The following is a 13,285-nucleotide window of genomic DNA, read 5'->3' on the forward strand; positions in this document are numbered from 1 at the left end:
TTCATTTTCAAGTCACTTTCACTTTTGGAAGCAAACTAAAAAAAAATTCCATCCCATAAATGCATTTGCAAAAGCTCTAAGATTAATATTGATATAATGTCTCTATATTTCTCCCAGACACCTGTTGAATTGTTGTACTTACCCATTAGCGCTCCATTTAACATCAGAAGCCAGTTAATAAATTTTTCCTTCCTGAGTGGGAAATTGACTAAAAGACACAAAATTACCTTTTAAATTTTAAAGAATTAAGATCTCTAGTAGTGTTTTTCTTTTATTAAGTTACCTTGAAAGTAAGTGCTGAACTCCTTTCTTTTATGACTAGAACCTGTTAGATCCAAAGATTTAGTCTTAGCTTTTAAAGGAAACAATATCTGTCTTTTCTTAGACATTGCCCTACAGCAGTTCTCAGGAAAGAACCAGGCTTGAACTCTTGTCTAGGCCTCGGGCCTTGAAAGGTCAAAAGGTTTAGGCTTTTGTCCTGTGTTATTGCTTGAATTTCTATACATTCTTTGTCTGCTAACAGATAGTAATGGCTTTTTACCCTGCTTCTTCTAAAGAGCACATCCAAAAGGGAAATAGGCCAAATAAAGAGATTGTTATTGCCTTTGTATTTTTTGTGGCTATTCTGATTTTGAAATTCAGAAAGATAAATTGTCCAGAAATTCAAATCATACTATTCTCACATTCTCCTAAAGAAATCTTCATATGAAAAAAAACTATATATGTAGGTACATATTCATCCATATATACATACATACATTGACATAGCTTCACACATGCAACATTTATAATTTGAATTCATTTTAAGATGTTTGATATAATAATAATAATAAAAGTCATAAGAAGGAACTATTGTTAATAGTGATCAAGTAATAAGCAGATTTAATATTCATAGATATAAGCTTGGTACTTAGTATAATTATATTTGTTAGGGAGTTATTAAGCCTTTTATACTTGATCACAAGGGAATCTATTCCATAAATCTATTCAATGAATTTCTTTATTCAAAAGATATCCAAATAAAAATATCTGCTTAGAGAATGTATCTTTTTGTGAAAATCCAAAAGACTTGATCATCTTGTAAAGCTATCAGGGAGCCCTTTCTTCTTTATCCTCAGCAACATTTAATGGTAGGAGAGTCTCAGAAAGAATAGTAGCATACATTGTAAGACATGGGGATTTATATCATCCATCCAAGAATGTTCCATTATCTGATACACTCATAAATTGTAAAACAACTCAGCAGAAAATAAAGTGGCAGGTGTTGACTTTGAGTCCTCTTTAAGGCAACCACTGCCCATCTGTTGAGTATTTGTACCTTTTGCTAGTGGAAATAATGTATGTATGTCAACTAGACAGGCTTAGGAAAAAAAGAAAAATGTTACTAACTCATTGCTATTTTACTTATAATAAGAAAAGTTAAAAGAAAAAAGAAATCCTATTTTTTGAGTCAACTTTGGTAGATTAGTAATTTATAAAATGAAACATGGATTGACAAAATTAATGCAATGAGAATAAAAAATAAAGTATTGATAGGGAAAAATATATTAAATATAAGGGTTGGTATCCATAGGGAAAGGGAACTCATACAAATAAGATAAATAAGAGCCATCCCCCCATAGATTAAAAAAAAGTTATGAAAAGCAATTCTCAAAATAATCAATAAATATTAATAAAATTATTAAACACTGTTCTAAAGCAGCTAGGTGGAATAGATAGATCACTGGTCATGGAGTCAGGAGGACCTGAGTTCAAATATGCCCTCCAACACTTAATAATTACCTAGCTATGTGATCTTGCGCAAATCATTTAACCCTTTTGCCTTACAAAAAAAGACAGTTCTAAATCACTAATAATAAAAAGAATGCAAATAGAAATAAATCCAAAGTTTCCCTCCATACCCAGGAATTGACAGACATGACAAAAATATGAAAATAATGTTGGAAGGGTTGTGAAAAGTAATACGTTATTGATTGTGCATTGGTCCAAACATTCTGGAAAATACTTTAAAATTCTGTGAAAAAATTACTAAAACATCCATTCTTTATGACCCAAGATCCCACTCTTAATCCTATATCCCAAGTGGATTAAAGACAAAGATTCAATATAGATATTAATATTTCCAGAAGCACTTTTCATGATAGGAAAGGATGGGGGTAAGAGGGAAGCAGATTCCATATTGAGGGGGATGATTAAGAACTTTGTAGGACACAAATATAAAGGATTGCTATTGTACATTAAAAAAAATAAGTAGGAAGAATTCAGAGAATCATGGAGCAATTCTGATGCAAAGCAGAGTTAACAGAATAAAGCAAACAATGACTCCAGAAATATAAATAGAAAAAGCAATGGTAGCAAAAAGAAATTGATTATCATTTAGTTATAATGACCTAGCCTAACAAAAGAAGAGATGAGGAAAGGAAAGGTCTTGCATTCTTTCATGGCAGTGGTAGAAGACAACATGTGTGTAATCTTGTATATACTGACTCAATTCCTATTTTGGTTGATTTTGTTGCATTGCTTTATTCTTTCATGATACATGAAATAGTTATTGGGTAAGAGGAAGAAGATTCATTAAAAAAATTAAGGCAATGTGTAAATAAAATATATCAATGCAAATTAAAATTTAAAAAAATAATGAGCTACTTTTTGTCCTTCCAGATTTGCAGGAAGAAAATCTCCATCATCTCCTTTTACTATTACAATGCCAAAATTCTTCAACTGGAGAAAACTTAACTGATCAATTAATGTCACCTTGGTCTTCAGTCAGTGATTAAGAAAATTTAATTTAGTTTTATTAATTAAAGTAACTTATTTTCAAATAAAAAAGGAATACATTACTGAATTTTTTGTTTAAAATATTTCAATTATTTTACTAAATAAATGACCCATCATGTTAATATCCTTCATATTCCCCCTTTTCAACTTTCTTTTCCAAAGTAATTTTTAGATGCCAGAAACTAATACTGCAGCTGCTGGCTACTTGAATTCGGTTCTGCTTTTGAGGAATCATTATTCAGACTCAGGAAAGCAAGGGTGGAAATAAAATTTAAAAGAAGTTATAACACATAGGAAGGGATGGGGGAGGGGGGAGGGGGAGAAACAGAGAAAGACAAAGTGCCTCTCAATCAGAGGGCAAAAGGTGAACTCCCTTCCCCTTACTAGATCTGGAATTAGGTAGAAGGTGAAGCCTAAAGAGATCAGGATACAAATTTTACAGTAAACAATGAATCTGTGGTAGTCAATTTACATCTCAAGAGTAGGTGGTGGTCAATATACATCTCCACCCAATTTCTACATTCACAATTCTCTTCATCTTTCCCCTGCATCAATACAAAACAATACAGATCCTAGGAAATGCTAATTTTTAGATAATTAATACTAAAAATACTGTAGTATTTGATCTGGAAATTATGTTTTTAAAAGGTATTGATATTCCTTGGGGTGGGGTAGGGAGTAAAGATAGTGGAGGATGACTGTGAGTCATAGAAAAACTTGCTTCATTAGAATAATTGAACACTGATTGTCATGGAAAGATTTTTCCATAGTTGCTCTCTTCTTGTGTTATCACAAATACCTTTTACTTGCTGTAAACCCTGAAAGCCAGTAACAACTGACTGCTTGCTTCTTCACAGAAAAACTTCTGTCTTCATCAGCATATCCCATAGAATTGATAGGTTGTTCCCAATACAGCTACAGCTACTAATTTGTCATATTGCATAACAAAATTTTATGTGGAAAATAGAGGTAAGTGAGTGAAAGAGGCAAGAAGTCTGTCTTGGAATAATTTCTTTTTATTTTGATTATGGTTTTTGATGAAGAAACCACCATATCCTGACCTTTTGATTTCTTCACTATTCTACAGTGTCTATCTGAACATAATCCAAGGTATTTAAATTAATCAACCATCTTATATTTAGCCTCAATTATGAGTTGACATTATGCTAAGTTCTACAAGATAGAAACAATAACTACACAGGGATCTTTTTAATCTAATTGAGAAGATAAGATAAATGCCAAACAAAATTGATATGAGGCTCCTCATTTACCAAAATGTATGCTTTCACTCACTGAGGTAGAGATGGGGACCCATCTTCATCAGTGTAGAAAAGTATTTCTGAGAAAGTAAATAAATTTTCACAATTGTTTCACATTTACAACATTATATCTGTTTGTCATCCTCCACTGATATTGCTTTTTTTTAGGACCACTAGACTTCCAGAGACTATTCCTAGTATAACTTAATCCATTGAGCTAAGGGAGGATTGACTGCTCAGGGGGGTCACATTATCCTGACTGGTAATTCAGTCAATACCAATGCCAATGGCTCTCTATATCTATATCTTCACATCCACAGCTATCTTCCCCATCTACACTCCTGTCACACATGCAGTACCATTCCCCCTTCCATCCCTTGCTCTAGGAACAGTAATTAAATTAAATTAAATTAAATTAAATGCTGTCAATACTTCTAGAAGGGTGTGACAACTGACTGCCATATTGTTTCACTCTCTGATTTCCAAAACAAAACAGCCTTCTTGGACCACCACTCTCTTGTATGCAGTCTCCTCCTGCTAGAAGCATAGAGAGATGATCTTGCTTTTGTATTTCTATCCCCAACACTTAGCAAATAAATATTAGGCACTTAAATAAATATTTCTAATTCCTCTTATGCTTGCCATTACAAATAAGTTCCTATATCTGAAAGAAGCTCTGGCTGGTGTTAGTAAAACCAAGAAGCTAAAATTTTCCCAAAAGTTAAAAAAATGACTATAAGATGGTATTTCCATTATAAGAATGTTAAAATGAATGAATGTGCTCTACAGAAACAACTGATGGCCAGGTCAACAGAGACTGAAGTAAAACTAAAAGGAATCCTATTTCCTCAAGGTTCCAAAAAGCAGCAGACTCTCTCCATTGGAAAGCTAATTTTTATTTGGGATCTCAGAGGTTAAGGTTTAAGCTACTCCTTGTTGGCTTTGCATTTTCCATGTTTCTGTCTTTTCTTCCCAGAGCATGTTGTTACACTACAGTACATATTCTGCTGTAATCTAAAGTATCTTATTCCACACTTCTCTCATCCTGACAGGTTCCGGAAGCAGTCAGCATATGTCATACTCTGCATTGGTGGTAGATACATTTACCTGGGGTATTCTTTCAGTATTAACTTTAGTTTTCACTAAACAGAAGAAAAGAGCTTAAAAATGAGTTCTTTCACTGGCATGGGAGAAGGGATCTGGTTCTATGTTTTGTTTTTTTGAGGGGCCCAGCATTTAGCCCAGCCAGAGGCTAAGGTGAAGCAAGAGAGGCTGCCATGTTGTTGAAATCATAGAACTTTATAACCAGGGTGTGGAAAGCAGTATTGTATAAACACCCTAATGTATGACACATGACTAAGTGATAAATCTTGACACATTTACCAAACAAAGTGAAAATCTTCATTTGTCTTAGGGAACAGGAAGTGCTCCCATGTGTTTGGACATCTGCACACTCAACATGTGGCGATTATTGTGTGGAGAAATAGGAGCCTATGACTGCTGTAGTAAATTAAGTCTCTATCGATTAGTACCTTTCTCCATGTCATCCCTATCTTTCTCTACGACCTACCACAACTAAAAGAATTCATGGGATTGTGGAGTTCTCTTGAAGAGAAAGTTTTTTTGTTCAATGATTTCATCACAATCTCAAGTAACTTGGTCCCAGCAAGGGTTCTGATCTATCACATTGGCTCTGTCTTAAGGATACCTCCAGGATTTTTTGACACACCATTACTGTATGTTTACTTAAGCACTAAAATTAAATGCACATAATGAAGCCATCTGTAGCAAACAGAATTAATAAGTAGAATACCATATTGCTGTGAAGATGTGTATTCAACAAACATATAGTGAGTGCGCACACACACACATGCACACACACAGACAGACACACAGACACAGACACAGACACAGACACAGACACACACACACACACACACACACACACACACACACACACCATTCTCTTTGGAAATTGGCATTTCTTAGACTTTGCTGTGCACATTTGAATATGTCCCAAGGTATTTTGATCTCAGGGGATTACTTACTGAAGTTGGAAACCTCACCAACAAACTAGTCTCATAAAATGCTTTTGACTCCATAAAAGAGAAATTCTATTATGACAGTATAATGTAATATACACATGTTGACTAATTTCTTTGGGAAATTGGTCAAGTGATTACTATGACATACAAACTATTATTTCCTATAAATGAATCTCTTTTTAGGTATACATTCTTTCTCTTCATATATCTACTTCTACTTCCCTGTCATGGATATACATTAACTAGTGTTAATTTTAATTTGATTTTCAAGACAAATAAGGGCCATACCAAGATAATATTGAGCTATCCAAGTCTTTCTATTAGAATTTTCTGGCAAAGCAAAGAAATAAGGTAAGAAGCAATCATCTCTGAAATGTACCTGGATTCTCTACAAATATAGGATGATCTGATTATTTATGCCATTTCAGTCAGGTCTATGTTTGTCTTTATTTCACAAGCAAATTTCAAATCAGGATGGAGATCATAAAAAGCTTGACTGAGGCAAGGAAACAGAATTTAGCCTTTGGACTATTTTGTTGGAGGTTAAACTGGAGTTCAGATTCATTTCTTTCATGCGGCCCTTTGATAAAACAGGGCACAGATGATGAGTGTGAAGCAATGCTAGTAGTCTTTTGAAAATGAATATGGCACTCCAGATGGTGCTACTCCCTATGGATGCGTATGGATAAACAAGCCCTATTCTAACCAATGGCTTTTTTCTATACTGCTCGCATGAGATCACTGTCAGTATACATTATATTGGCTCTACCTGGAGAGCCTTGGCATTTCCTGTGGCTTTGATTTGTAGATTCTGTAGATTACTTTCCATTTTTGTATAAACAGCTATATTCCACACCTAATAATGGCACAACAATGGCAACAATAAAATACAGAGCATTATTGCTGATTTATATTTATATCTCAAATGGATCAGTGGCTGTAAAATGTTCTTCTGCCCATTTGGTCATATCATGGTCTATTCCACAGGTAGCAAAAAAGTGTAGCCTAATTTTTTTTTAACAATCCTTGAAATAAATTCCCTTATTCACACACAGATAGCTAATGAGAAAATATATTTTGTTAATTTGTTGTTTCTGAGTCTTCCTGTTCTATTTGATATATCTCTTCCTATCAAAATGTTTTAGTGATACTCTTCTTTTTAAAGATTGCTGTCACTTATCAATTCACTCTTTTCCCCCAACAAATCTCTTTCTTTCTGCCCACAAATTCCTTGGAGAATAAAATCATAATGAATTTGGAGCAATAAGGAATTTTAAAGTTCATACCTGATGGAGGTTCTACCTGCCCCAAGTTTCTCTCTGATTCTAATGTATCTTCTCTCAACTCCCAAAAGTGATTTTCCTAAAGCATAGATCTGACCTCATCATAATCCCTACTCAATAAACTCTAGTAGCTCCTTATCCCCTCCAAGATCTAATAAAAACCCTCTGTTTGATGGTTACAGCTTTTCATAACCAAATCCCATCTACCCAACGTCTGCCATATACACTTAAAGACAATGACAATTGATCATATATGTATATATATGTTTGTACTTTTAAATCAGTACACTGTTACAATGGAAAAAAACAGTAGGAAAAACTAGCACAGAAGACCTAGAGTCGAGTAAGACCGGAGTTCAAACTCAGTCTCTGACATTAGATGTATTTTTCGGGGTAAGTCACAACCTCTATAGACCTCAGTCCTCTCATCTATAAAATGAGGTTAATATTATCCACTGTCAGGATTGTTGTGAAGATAAAGTGAGTTAATATGTTGAGAGGCCATTGTAAATCTGAAAAGTTTTATATAAATGCTAGTTACTATTATTATATTAATCTGACAATATATGATTCATGGAATACATTTTCCATGGTGATTATTCTACTCCTGAAGAGTGACCTTACTCTGTAAATTTACTGTTTATGATTTTAGCCTAACATTTGACACTGAATCTGGATTGGATATATAGGTGGACGTAATAGAATTTCTTAGTTCCTGTAGTAGTAAAGGACATTTACAATATTGCTTCCCTATGCCTATTAATTTCCAACTACCGATTGATGCCTTCAATGACCTTATTACAGGTTATTAGAAGAGGGGGAAAGTTAACTTTCATTTTTTTAAAATGTGCCTTGCCTGACATCATTGGATAATGTTACCAAGGCAGTTACATTATGCTATAAATTATAATTCTTCCACTTAGAAGCCCTGAGTTTGCTTCAAGGGTCAGTTAAGGAATTAACTACTTGTGAGTTTTTTTAAATCCCTCATAGAATTCTCTCATGATTTCCCCCAAATTACTTTGCATATATTTTATGTTTACTTATTTATATATGTTTTATCTCCTAAGTAGACTATAAACTCCTTAAGGGCAGGGATTGTTTAATTTTTGTTATGAATAAAAGTGGGTTGAATTGAAGTCTATGGCCATTTAATATGTTAGATACAAGCTCAGAACCAGAGAAAACATTATTAACAAAGGATTTCACATAGTGCATTGGATTAAATGATAGAAATAGACAATAAGACATTGTAAGAATTGTTTTACAGATTCCCAACTTCATTTTTACATATGGTGATTAAAGACAGCCCCTTGGAGCTCTTCTTCAAGAACTTTAACCATTCCACCAAAATTAATGTTTACTCCCCCAAAATCCTTCCTTCCTTCATGTCATTTAAGGAAATATTTTGTAGCTTTCTCTATAATAATTCTTTTCTCAGAGTCCCAGTCCCAAGATCTCATAAAATTGTATCTAATCAAGATTTGTTTTTACACAGGAAAGGAAAATTAGAGGATCTTGCCTCTCAAAATCATCTTTTGCTTAGTCTACCTAAATTTTGTCATAACTACCCATGGTAGGGTTGTGTCTGGTCCCATGCATCATCATTGCAAAAGAAGTTTCAATATTTGACTTGAGTTAATACTTCTAGCTAAACTGATTCTTTGAGTAAGAAACATGCAGCGATCTTCAGAGAGCTTCCATCACATAGAGTCCTTTGATAGCCCAGAGTCCCCTGCTTCCCATAGCACTTGAGGCCAAGACTTTAAAAAAAAATAAAGCCTTGGAGCAGTTAGTGACTAAGAAGTAGTAAATCTCTTCTTGTAAATCGCTCTTAAGCTGTTGGCTAGGGAACTATTTTCTGTTTGTTGAAGTAAATTATTTTTTTGTTTTTTTTTTTTGCAGGTCTGAGAAAGCTCTCTTTGGACCCACTAAATTATGCATAGTAGCAACACTGTGTCACTACCAGTACTTTGCATCTCTTCACTCTGAAACATCTGTGTTTAAGTTGCTCTTCCTGCTGCTGAGAACATCCTGCCATAGCGAGGATTAAAGCATTGCCAAGTAGGCATTGACTCAATAAGCCAGAGCCGTTCCAAAGGATACACTGCAAAGGAGCAGTTTACAATCTATTGTGCCAATGATCTGCTGATTAGCTGAGCATAAGGGGTCTGAAGGGCCTCCCTGAACCCAAATGGATTTCAATTAGGTCTTTTCTTTAATACTGCTGGAAAATAATGTTTATTTAAAACATCATTAAACTACAAAAAACAGCCACAGCATCAAAATCAATTCTTTGAATGCCTGTGATATGCACAGCATATTCTATGGGGTTTGGAAACTCTAAACTGTTTGAAATATCCTGTTTGCTTTTCAGGCAAAATACCAGTTATAACTCAGGTTAAAGGAGGTGTCCAACCCTTGGTCCCCTGTAGAACTGAAGGTAAAATGGAAAGAAATCAAAAAGATGATTGATAAACAAATCTCTAAAAGTTTTTGGTTTTCATAGTTTGTTGCTTTCTTTTAACATTTAGAAACTGGAGTATTAAGACTTTAAAAATACTGCTAGGGATGGAAATTGTCCTTGTGATGAAAATGCTAAGAACTCCACTAATCTTTATTACAAAATGTAATATATACATATATATATATGTATATATACATATATATATATATGTAATGAGAGGGGAGAGAGAGAGAGAGAGAGAGAGAGAGAGAGAGAGAGAGAGAGAGAGAGAGAATGAATATACCTTCTCTAGAGGCAGTTTAGTGGATAGAGATGAATAGAGACTTCTTGGAACTATGAAGTCCTAATTTCCATTTCTGCTTCTATGATCCAGACAAATCACTTACTCTCTCAGTGTTCTAGATAATGCTCAAAGAATCTAGGTTGCTAAGAAGATGCCAACTACTTTCCTCACCAGGATTCTCCTATGCCAATGACATTACACATCAAATTCCTATCCCTATCCTTTCTCTCTCCTATCACTTGAATTCTAATCATGATTTTTAAAATATCAGAGAATTTTCAGTTCTTCTATAGTGCCTTACATGATTTCACTCGATTTCTTCAGTCTATCAATCAGATGATATGTTTTAATGGACAGACATAGGATTTGACAACTAGAAGACCTGAGTTCAAATCCTGTATCAGGTGCTTATACTGTATTACTCTTTACCACTTAACGTCTATAAACCTCAGTTTCCTCATCTGACAATGAGGATTTTTGAAGTCCTTTCCAGCACTAAATCTCTGCTCACAGATCAGAAAATTATGACTTTCATAACAAGATTACTTCTACAACCTCTAATTGCTCACACCCTTTTATAGAACCACTGCTTAATTAAATGGTCTCTTCTCCAAAAATATGTTCTATCTTATGCCATTCAAAATTTTCTATCATTTGAAGTGTTTTCTCCCTTCTAGATAATATATGCACCTTTAATTTAACGCTAACCAGAGATAAAATTAACTGAATCATCTCACCCTCTTTTGAACTTTTGAACATTTATTATCTCTGCTAATATACTGCTTTGCAATGTATCTTATATTATTCTCCTATATTTTTCTTATCCAAACTATTTGTAAACTCCTTGAAGTCAGGAACATTGTCTTGTGTTTCTTTTATAAGACAGCTCCTCAAACAATATACACATTGACTAAGGCAAACAGAAAGTACAGTAAAGATAAGCCAGAGTCTGAATAATTGCAATGATCAAGCCTGATTGCAGAGAACAGATGATCACAGTCACAAAATTTCAGAGCTGGAAGTATTCTCAACAGCTTCACAAACTATTCATGCCTAAAAAACTCCTCCCCATCCTCTCCAATATAACACACCTGACAAAAAGTCTTCCAACCTTTGCTTGAAATTTTCAAATGAGGGGAAACCCACTAGCTCCTGAAGCAGCCTATTCTGCTTCTAGAGATCTCTAATTTTTATGTATTTTGTCTGATATCAAGTCTCAAATTTCCTCTAAACAAATTCCACCCATTGCTCTCAATTCTGACCTCTGAAGCCAACGAGTAATTTCCAATCTTCCTTCATATTTTCAAGGAATTCAAGTACTTTAAGATAGCTATCATACCTCATTGGGATTTTTCTTCTCCATATTAAACATCATCAGGTTCTGTCAACCAATCATGTGGAATAGATTTAAGACATTTACTATTCTACTTGCCTTCTTTTGAATGCTTTCCAGTTTATCAACATCCTTTCTAAAATGAGACCCAAACTGAATCTAATGCTCTAATCAGGCTGAAGTATGGAGGTGGGTGTGGAGGGAGGCAATTAATTTATTCTTGGAAGCTTTGCCTCCCACAGTGCAGCCCAAGAGAGGTAAGAGCCTCCTTGCAGACTTGACCTATCCAGATGTTTCCTACAATGGTCTGGGTGTAGCACCTAAAATTTCCCACCTGAGTAAGACTGAAGGACCTAGGCTTAAAAATAAAAATGAAAACATCCCCCCCCCTTTAAAAAGTCAGAAAGTTGGCAACTTCCTGATTAAATCATTAATAATAATAAACTCATAACTAGAATCTTGCACATACCATGGCCTTGATAAGTATTTACTATTTTATTATTTGTTGCAGGAGAATATTTTTTTTAAAAAAACAATTATAGAGGTTAGAGGAGAACAATGTATTTCTCCTACAGGATCCAAACTCATTTCAAAAGATAATTCAGAAGGAATATGGATATTAGAAAGAAATCTGAATTCAGATTCAGAAATCTTGGGATCAGATCATGGCCTTGCTAGTTCTTTTTCCTTGTGATCTTCAGCAAATTAAAACACTTCCCACACCTCAGTTTCCTTATTTGTAAAATGAGAGGTTTGCCTTTAAAATCTAAGGTGCCTTCTTACTCTATGAAAGTTGTTTTTAGAATTATTTCATACCTTTTTTCCCACAATTTTCTCCTCCTATATCTGTGCCATTCTAAAAGCTATCATACTAGTAAGGATTTACTTGTCTTTCCTCTTCTGGTGCCCCAGGTAACCAATCAAGGGCCTATGCCCTGACTATCTCTTCCCTTTTGATGTTTTCTTATGTGATCCCTCCTTTCAGAGTCACTTTCTACAGTGGATTATAAAGAGTTTCTTACATAAACTAAATCCTATCAATATTATCGCTACCCACTGGGTTACTCTTCCCTGATAGCATTCTGCCTTAATTAACCCCCAAAGTGACCTTTGAAGCTAATGCAAATACTGGAAATTTCAAGTCAACTGGAAGACTGAGGAGAGAGATAGAATTTTGACAGCTCTCACAGACCACTGTGTCAGTGACTGTATAGTGTGTAACACAAAGTAATGGGAAGAGTACTGACCTTAAAACTAGAAGTCTCCAGTGTGAGGCTTGCCTCTGACTGAGCAAGTAACTTTCTTCAATCTCTTCATTTGTAAAATAGGAAATATGGGTATGTTCATCACTGAGATCTCAGTCCTATGAAAATGAGAGAACTTTCCCACACCCACCCTGATCAGGTTCAAAGGAGAACCTGAATAAGGATTCACAAGAACACTCAATGCTTCAAAATAATTAATTAATTCACATAGAAACTGAGATGGATAGATATTTTTAACTTAAAAATGAAGAATGTAGCAGGTTTTGTTGTTGTTATTTTTTAGACCACCCAATGAGCCTGAGAGGAAAACTAATTGAAACTCAGAAGCTTTTCCTTCCAATGCCTACCATGAAACTATTAGGCTTCTCTGCCTCACCCTGAAATATAGGAAAAGTTATTTTAGCCACAAAAGGCCAAACCTCAGAAAGTTTAGCATTCTGTTTTTCATAAAGTTCCCAAAAATGTGGATGCTTATCTGAATGTTATCTGAACTATTCATATCTCTTGGGAGAGAATAATTGGACTGGAAATTTCCTAAGAACAAGCTTTCTTGTAAACTTTCCAGGACTGTC

At 34.5% G+C, this 13,285-nt stretch overlaps 1 long non-coding RNA gene across 1 annotated transcript in view; it reads right to left on the reverse strand.

Moving 5' to 3' along the window:
* LOC141520041 (uncharacterized) overlaps nt 1-12,730 on the reverse strand; it is a 55,644-nt gene extending 42,914 nt beyond the window's left edge. The window contains exon 1 of the long non-coding RNA XR_012477522.1: nt 12,696-12,730. This is a non-coding gene — a long non-coding RNA (uncharacterized LOC141520041). The remainder of the gene's footprint in view (nt 1-12,695) is intronic.
* Nucleotides 12,731-13,285: the final 555 nt, after the last annotated feature.

The sequence above is a fragment of the Macrotis lagotis genome, chromosome 4 (genome assembly GCF_037893015.1).
Source record: "Macrotis lagotis isolate mMagLag1 chromosome 4, bilby.v1.9.chrom.fasta, whole genome shotgun sequence".
NCBI lineage: Eukaryota > Metazoa > Chordata > Mammalia > Peramelemorphia > Peramelidae > Macrotis > Macrotis lagotis.